The sequence below is a fragment of the Mchenga conophoros genome, linkage group LG17 (assembly GCF_057382185.1).
Source record: "Mchenga conophoros isolate Kocher_MC1m ecotype Shallow Benthic linkage group LG17, M_conophoros_male_GT1.1, whole genome shotgun sequence".
Taxonomy (NCBI): domain Eukaryota; kingdom Metazoa; phylum Chordata; class Actinopteri; order Cichliformes; family Cichlidae; genus Mchenga; species Mchenga conophoros.
Window position 1 is genome coordinate 18,080,673 of NC_140542.1, and position 8,495 is coordinate 18,089,167.

Consider the following 8,495-nt stretch of genomic DNA (forward strand, 5'->3'; position numbering starts at 1 on the left):
GGGGGACTCTACTGTCAAACACGATAATTTCCGCTTTCCTGTCGTTTAGAATAAGAGAGCCAATTTTTGACCTCACACATGCACTCGCGAAAGCCGCACAAAGACATAGAGGGATCATCAGTTAGCTTGAAATACATCTGTCTGTTGTCGGCATAACAATGATGTGCGATGTTATACTTCTCAAAGATTGAGCCTAAAGGAGCATATACAGTGAGAAGAGCAGGGGCCAAGGACAGATCCTTGAGGCACGCCGCAGGAGACAGGTGCAGCAGAGGAGAGATAAGGGCCAAAATTGATCGAGAAGGACCTATTAGAGAGGTATGACTTAAACCAATTTAGGGCGGCACCTCCAATGCCAAGTGTGTGTTCAAGCCTCGCTAATAGGATGTTATGATCTACCATATCAAAGGCCGAGGATAGATCTAGTAGGACCAAGACTGAAGAGCGTCCGGAGTAAGCAATCAGAAGGAGATCATTGAGGACTGAGCAAGGCCGTTTCAGTACTATAACAGGTAGGGGGCTGCACAATTTTGCATAAAATGAGAATCACGATTTTTTGGCTTAGAATTGAGATCACAATTCTCTCACGATTTTCTTTTCCAGTATAAATATTTATTGCACTTATTAACTGCACATCAACTTCGTAACAGTTGAGACTGAACATAAAAACAACAAATGTCTCACGTTTTGTTGTTGCCGCAAAATGTTGTACTGCTTGAAATTCCGTCTCCACCGTTGCTCGACACTGCATGTATAGAGCAGGTAGTGCAACTATAGAAAAATAGTTGTGGGACGGCACTGTGTAGCGTTTGTCTAGGGTGTTGATCATTTTCCTAAATCCCTCATTTTGCACAGTGTTGATGGGAGCCATATCTTTGGTCAGGTGATGAGTGATAGCCTCCGTAATTTCTTTGTGCCTGCGGAAGTTCAACGGGTATAGGGAAGCGCTGTATAAGGTTCCCGTTATTGATGTTTGGGTGGTTGTCCGGGACGGATTTTCTCCTGTCACTTTCTCGTCATCCCTGACGTGCTCTCCGTTGTTTTTTCCCTGCTAATTTTAGCATCACACCACAGCTTCTGTATCACGTGGTATAAGGCTCCGCCCTTGTCATTTGTTGAGCAGGAAGAGTGAGCGCTTGTTTTCATGCAGATTACGTCCCGGATCAAAATGCGGTACAATCGTCGTTGTCTTTTTTTTTCTTTTTCTTTTTTAAATCGTTGTCATTTGGAAATGAGATCGCACATAAGTATGAATCGAGATCGCGATTTTCTAACGATTAATCATGCAGCCCTAATAACAGGGTTTGTAAGCAGACTGAAATTTATCATAAATGGCATTCGTATCCAAATACGGCTGGAGTTGTGAAAGAACAATCCTCTCCAGTATTTTGGACAGGAATGGAAGCTTAGAGATCGGTCTATAGTTCCCCAAGATCGTTATGGTAAATGGCCTGTATTTATATAGCGCTTTACTAGTCCCTAAGGACCCCAAAGCGCTTTACATATCCAGTCATCCACCCATTCACACACACATTCGCACACTGGTGATGGTAAGCTACATTGTAACCACAGCCACCCTGGGGCGCACTGACAGAGGCTGCTGGACACTGGCGCCACCGGGCCCTCTGACCACCACCAGTAGGCAACGGGTGAAGTGTCTTGCCCAAGGACACAACGACCGAGACTGTCCAAGCCGGGGCTCGAACCGGCAACCTTCCGATTACAAGGCGAACTCCTAACTCTTGAGCCACGATCGCCCCCTTATGATCAATGTTTCTTTTTTTAAGAACGGGCTGGACAACAGCGTGTTTGAAGGATAAAGGAACAGAGCCTGCAAGTAGAGATATATTCATTAGAGATAGGATGCCGGGTCCAATTACGCTGAAGCGATCCTTAACTAAACGAGATGGAAGGATATCATAAGCAGGAGAGGTGTTCTTTGATTGGTCAATAAGTCACTTGAGAGTATGGAGTGACACTGGCTCAAACTGTTGAAATGATGATGAACAACCACTGGTGGGTATAAAACTCGACACTGAAGGGAGCGAGGACTTAAGATGTAAAACTTTACAAATAAAATGAGGTTAAAAAAAAAATTCACAGAGAGAAGGAGAGCACGCCAGTGGCATTTCAGCCCATATGGAAAAGAAATAGTAAAAACTTATATGTGATTTACTCATGAAAGTGGCCACTTTTATGAGTAAATCATATAAGGCTTACATGATTTACTCATGAAAGTGGCCACTTTCTCATTACTTTCATACATTGTTTTAGTAAGTATCCAAAACATACAAGTTTCATTATATAATTTTTCAAGGGATCTTATATCTGTTTTCACTCTTATATGCTTTTCATACAAGTTTCACACAAGACAGATACAAACTTTATAAGATTTGTATACATCTTTTCCATATGGGAGGATAGGGGTTAACCAATGAATTGAAAACATTAAAGAGGGATCAGGGGTTGTGACCATGAGTAAGAATAATTTTAGATAGGAAGGCAGCTTTGGCCATTTTAGCAGCAAGTTGAAATTGCAACCGGCTGGCACGCAAGATATCATAAGAAACCTGGAGTCTATCTTTCTTCCATCTTTTCTCATCCCGGCGGCACACACGTCGCAAGGCATGTGTAGAATTGTTTAGCTAGCATCGGGAAAAGGATCTAGGGTGCTTCATTTTAACAGGGGCAACAGTATTGAGGATGGAGGAGCATGTGGAAAAAAAGGTGCTAGCAAAGTCATCAATCGTGGAAGCCAAGGAACAGTCAGGAATGGAAGAGGCAAGTTTCGAAAAAGACATTGAAAAATTCTCCACAGTTCCAGAATTAATTATACGTGTAGGGCGTAGGAGAGCATCAGGGTGAAGTTCAGAAGTACATAAGTTAACATCAAAGATAACAGGAAAGTGATCAGAAATCCCAACATTGCTTATATCCTTAATGCTAATGTCCAAACCGTATGAAATAAACAGATCGAGGGTGTAGCCCCTAGCGTGGGTTGGTTGGTTAACCCACTGGGCAAGATTAAAAGAGTTCGTTAATGCAAGGAAGTCTTTGGCTAACGGATCGTTGTTACAGCAGATATGAATGTTAAAATCACCCATAATAAGTACACAGTCATATTTTAAAATAATTGAACCAAGAAAGTCAGCAAATTCGTAAATAAAAGTCTTATTATATTTAGGTGGCCGGTAAACCAAAACAATCAGAGAAGTTCGCGAGGCGGTCATCTCCAGAAGTTGAGCCTTGTAACTGATGTAGGAAGAACAGGGTAGCTGTCGGACTCTGTATTTACATTTAGAGACCGAGGCTAAGCCACCACCTCTGCCGGTAAGCCTCGGAGAGCTAAAAAAGACACAGTGGGGACCGGGGGGAGAAGCTCAGAAAAAGGAAGCAACTCACCAGGGCGAATCCAGGTCTCCGTCAGAAAGAGAGCATCAAGGCTCGTGGTGGAGAAAAAGTCGTTTAACACAAAGGTCTTATTTACCAGCGACCTGACGTTGAAAAGAGCCATCAGTGTCCAGGGCGCAGCATCCGCACGAGTAGCACGTTGCAGGGCCCTGAGGTTGCTGTGGTTGACACCACGTCTGTACGAGGCGATCCAGGTCCGAGCAGGGAGGCATGCCGCTGGAAGGGCTGGGCTTGCTGTGAGACGGAGCAAATCCACCGGTGGCCAAGCAGTTTAGCGACAGGGCGATCATTGGAGACTGCACGGAGAGAGGGCTGGAACTCAAAACCCAGCTTTATTACTGGTAAAACTTCCTCATAAAATAAAACTCACAAAAGCAAAACAAGACTCGGAACAGAGGCGCTGGAAGGCCGGACAGAACAAACGCAGCATGTTGAGGGTACAACAGAGAGCAAAGGCAAACACAGGGCTTATATACACGGGGGAGGAATCAGGGAATGGGAAACAGGAGGGAGACACAGCTGGGAGAGATTAGGGCTAACGACACAGGGGCAGGTAAAACTGAATACACTGACAAATAAAATAAAACAGGAAATAAGAAACAAATCACAAAAACGCAAGCTTGACACTGAGAGATAGACAGAAAGAATATTAACATTGAACTAGAGGCCAGAAAAACAAATAACGTAAAGAGAACAAAACCAAGAATAACCCTTAATGCAAAATCAAACCAGCACAACTCAAAAACCCAAACAAATCATAATTTAGAAAAACACCAAAACAGAAACAGAAAAAGCTGGGTCACAATGACCGAGAACCGTGACAGTCAATCAATTAATCCAAACTCCGTGGGCTGATCTGCCAGGTAGCCTAACTAGCCATTTGAAAATAAATAAATAAATGAATGGAAAAAATAGAGTAAATTTACCGTTCTTGTTTGCAAAAGTTTTCTTGTCTAGTTGAATACAAATAAATACCCAGCAGAAGTGAAAGATTTTAAAAAATAAAAGTAAAATTAGAGTAAGTTCCTTTGTTGCATAGAAGGCCTAAGGTTCTTTTTAAAGACATCAATAACAAAAAGCTCCTCCTATATTCCTGGAATATGTCTCCGGTGTTCATAGTACCATGTTTGGTTTACTCCAGGCTGTGGTGTGTTGAGATTATCTCACCAAAGGGGTTGTTCCACTTCGTGTTGAGCTGAGCATCAAAGTGCAGCAGAGCATGACCTCTCAGCCCTCTGCAGGCCGTTCAGTAATCCATCTACACACAAGGGGGTGGGTGGGGTTTAATATAGATGGAGGTATTCGTAGAAACGAGCTTAACAAGGTCTTTGTTAGCAGGGTCCTCTGTGCGACATGTCAATAAAGGGCTTATTTCATGTAATCAGTGTAATCAGCAGCAGCTGACCAAGGTGAAGAGTTCACCATAGCTTTGTGTGGTGCTTTCATGTTAGACGATTAATCTTTGCTTCACACACAGCCATCGCTGGGCTTTATCATGTCCACAAAGTTCACTCATCTCTCAAATCTCAACTGGGATTAGCCGGTAATCCAAGGACATTCCCATCCATTTAAAGATGGCTCGTAGCCGCTGGTCATTAATCTGGGCCATCACATTACGCTGTCATCACAGGACTCGCTGGGCGCCTCTGGCCTCAGAGGAAGCTTTCTGTTAACTGACTTTGGAGGCAGGAATCCACACAATCATAGACCCATGGCTTCTTACTGTGGATTTTCCACTGAATCATCCTATATATTCAGCAGGAGATCAGTTTCAGTCAGAAGATGTTTCCATCTTAACTTTCAAGTGCAGATTATGACAGATTACTATTTACAATAGCGAGAACATCCTACATATGTACGTCTTTCTTATTCAAGAATTTTAGAGAAAACACGTTTTTTGATTCATTCATGGTTTTCTGTATAATTATTTAAATGCTGCCACTGTGTTCTATTAATATTCAGGTTTGTTGTTTGGACCCATGTGATACATTTAATTACAGAATTCATGGCCTACGAGGTCAAAATCCATTATACATTTTTGTTAACATGTAAAACCAAAAGTTGTAGCTGTTTCTAAGGAAAAGCTACCAACAGAGCTTATTTTTAAAACTGCAAATAAAAAGTAATCAGTTATATCAATCTGGTAAATATGAGATTATAATATTTGTTTACGTGTATATGACAGTCCTGTAGCTATAATACTACACAGCAAGATTTCATCATTAAAATAGAAACTATTCATAGATGCATGCAAGAATAAAATAACAGAGGTAATTATCAGATGTATTAAATAATAGGTATCAGTAGTAGATTATTGTGGAAGTATAAAGACACACAGTTAGAACATTTAAATTTACCCTTAAATATTCAGGTTCTCTAAAATGAGCCAAAAATATATATGAATACACTGAGAGTGTCTGAGTGTAGAGCTCTCGGTGCTAATGGCCTCGGCTCAGTGGAGGCTTGACTTTCTGCAGGTTTCTTATGTAACGGATCTGTTTCCCAGCAATGCCAGGTCATTATTTTTGAATGAGAGCAGGGAATGCTGGAGTAGCAGGAACGCAGGTTATCTGCCGGATCTACACGGCTCTGCAAACACGAGTCAAGCTGTTAGCAAACGATACGACTCCAAATGTCCCAGCACTGCAGCTGCAGCCACAGGTCGCACCGATTACATCAGGTTAAATGTTACAACAGAAACAGAGACGTGAATTTATGCGTTAGGAAGATGCAGACATGTAAAAGTGTTTCATGTCTCAGCATGGGGAACATTTTTGCTACAGAGCAGAAACCAGAGGACCCTTGAAATGAAGTCTCATTTTGGACCCAGTTATTCTCTTATGATATTTCCCTTCAAGCATCTCAAATAGATCGAAATAAATAACTAATCATTAAGGGTAATAAAATTGAATGCTAACCAGTTATTAATTATCATTTATCTTTGTCTTCATGTTTCTTCTTTTTCAATTTTCTAGTATGTAAATGATTGAAAAGCCACTTTCTGTGCTTCCTGTACTTCAGTCTTCTTTGCATTAGAGTCATTCCTGATAAAATCTGTTTGATTTTTTGTCATGTTTTTGGCAGCATTTGTGTGTCGTTCTGTCTGTAATCACGATAACGCAGATAACACCCTGTAGGGTTCAGAGTGGGGTCACGCTAACAGAAAAAAAGCATTAGAAGTGTGCTGTGCATTGCCAACATATACAAAATACTGTATAAAGATTTAAAATATGACAAGACATTTGACCTCTTACCTCTCCTTCAAGGTCAAATAAGGTCAAAGTTTCATAAAAATGTATTTTCTTTAAAAATTCTGCTGCCTTTGTTTTCATTTAGGAAAGTATCATATTATATCATGCCATATTTGACCTCTGACCTCACTTTTAGATTTCAAAAGTGCTTTTTTTCCCCCAAAATTCATTTTACGGTAAGTATTGTGAAGAGAAGAGAATGATCTGTGTAGTGCAGCTCTGCAGGCTGGATTTGATTTAACTTTATCGATCTGTACAATTTTTACATTTTATTTTTTTAATAATTAAATCAGCGGTCCCCAACCTTTTTTGTGACAATTGTCCGACAATATTTTCACTGACCAGCCTTTAAGGTGTTGCGGATAAATACAAGAAAATAAAAACCGTACCGGTGCCAAAAAAAGAAGAAGATTTATTCATAACACACAAGAAAAGACCCGGGGAAACCGAGTTAATGATAAAAAATAACGCTAAACAACACTAAAAACCCTGAAAACCATAAATTTCACACCAGAACCTCACCTCTCTCGTGGCCTGGTACCAAACGACTCACAGACAGTAACGCTGTAATCCTATTACTTTACCAGTAAAGTAAGGGATTATATTGCAAAAAGTAATTAGATAACTGTTACTTTCCCGTAAGCATGCTGCGTTACTGTGTTACTAAACTGTGATTTTGTTTCTGAGAGTGTTTCATGACAATAACGTACGAGCATGTGACGTCTGTGGCAGCAATAGACTTGTGCAGATCAACAGTGCGGGAGAGAGTACGACCATGCAGTGTTTAAAGCTTGGAAGTACTGACATTACTTTGAGTTTGATTCTGTAAAAAGTGACAAAAACATTAGCGTCCGCTGTACACTGCGTGGGAGGAAAACTTCTTTCTACAACAAAAAAATTAAACTACAAATCTGAGCAAGCACCTAGCACGCTGCCACAGGAATGTGAAATTCACAGAGAAACCTTCAGATCCTCCCCACTGACATGACCGCTGCAGCACTGGGCAAACCTCCACCGGCCCCACTCCTGCTAAACAGGTGACAATAAGATTAAAGAGCGACACGACTTACTGTTGATAAATCTTTGATTTTATTAATTTTTTTGTTGTGTTTTACTTGCATTTATTTGAAAGAGTGAGTGTAGACACAAAAAATATTTTATATGCTGGAATATGCAGAAAATGGGTTTAAATGTTAAACAAATATCCTCAAGTCAAAGGCTGTTGCATGTAATTTAATTTTTGCTTGATGCAATGTGCATAAAGTTAAAAGAGTATAACTAATAAAACACTTTTTATACACAATTTTTAAACACAATTTTATATGATGGATTATGCAGAAAAATTGGGCTGAAAAGTCTATTGCTTTATTACGTATTCAGGTTGTGCATTATGTTTTTTAAAGTTATTTAAGTAATAAAGTAACTAATTACTTTTGAAAATAAGTATTCAGTAGAGTAAAGGCATTACTTTCTTGGAGAAGTAATCCGTGATTAGTAACTAAGTACTATTTTCAAGTAACTTAACCAACACTGTTTGTGACTTCTGTTCTTGAAAAGCTCAGTATAAATGCATTTTACGTACTTATGTATAGGTGTGGGTCCAAGGCTGGAGCTTTTTCAAGCAGCACAGCAGAACAGGTGTGGACTCAAGGCTCCGCTCACAAGGCAGACACAGGAAGGCATCAGAAAAACAGCAGATGCTCACCTGGATCATGAGAATAACTGAATCCTATAATGATTTAAGGATCCAGGAATGTGTTTATGCACAGATATGAATGATCAGCATGGCCGAAGCCCCACCGGAGTGGGGTGATAAAGGCTCAGGTTCTGCAG

General features: G+C 40.5%; 1 long non-coding RNA gene across 1 annotated transcript; it reads left to right on the top strand.

Moving 5' to 3' along the window:
- The first annotated feature begins 224 nt into the window (after nt 1–224).
- LOC146555327 (uncharacterized) lies at nt 225–8,494 on the top strand. Its single transcript, XR_014889178.1, has 3 exons — nt 225–318; nt 410–512; nt 8,255–8,494. It is a non-coding gene; the product is annotated as an uncharacterized LOC146555327 (long non-coding RNA).
- Nucleotide 8,495: the final 1 nt, after the last annotated feature.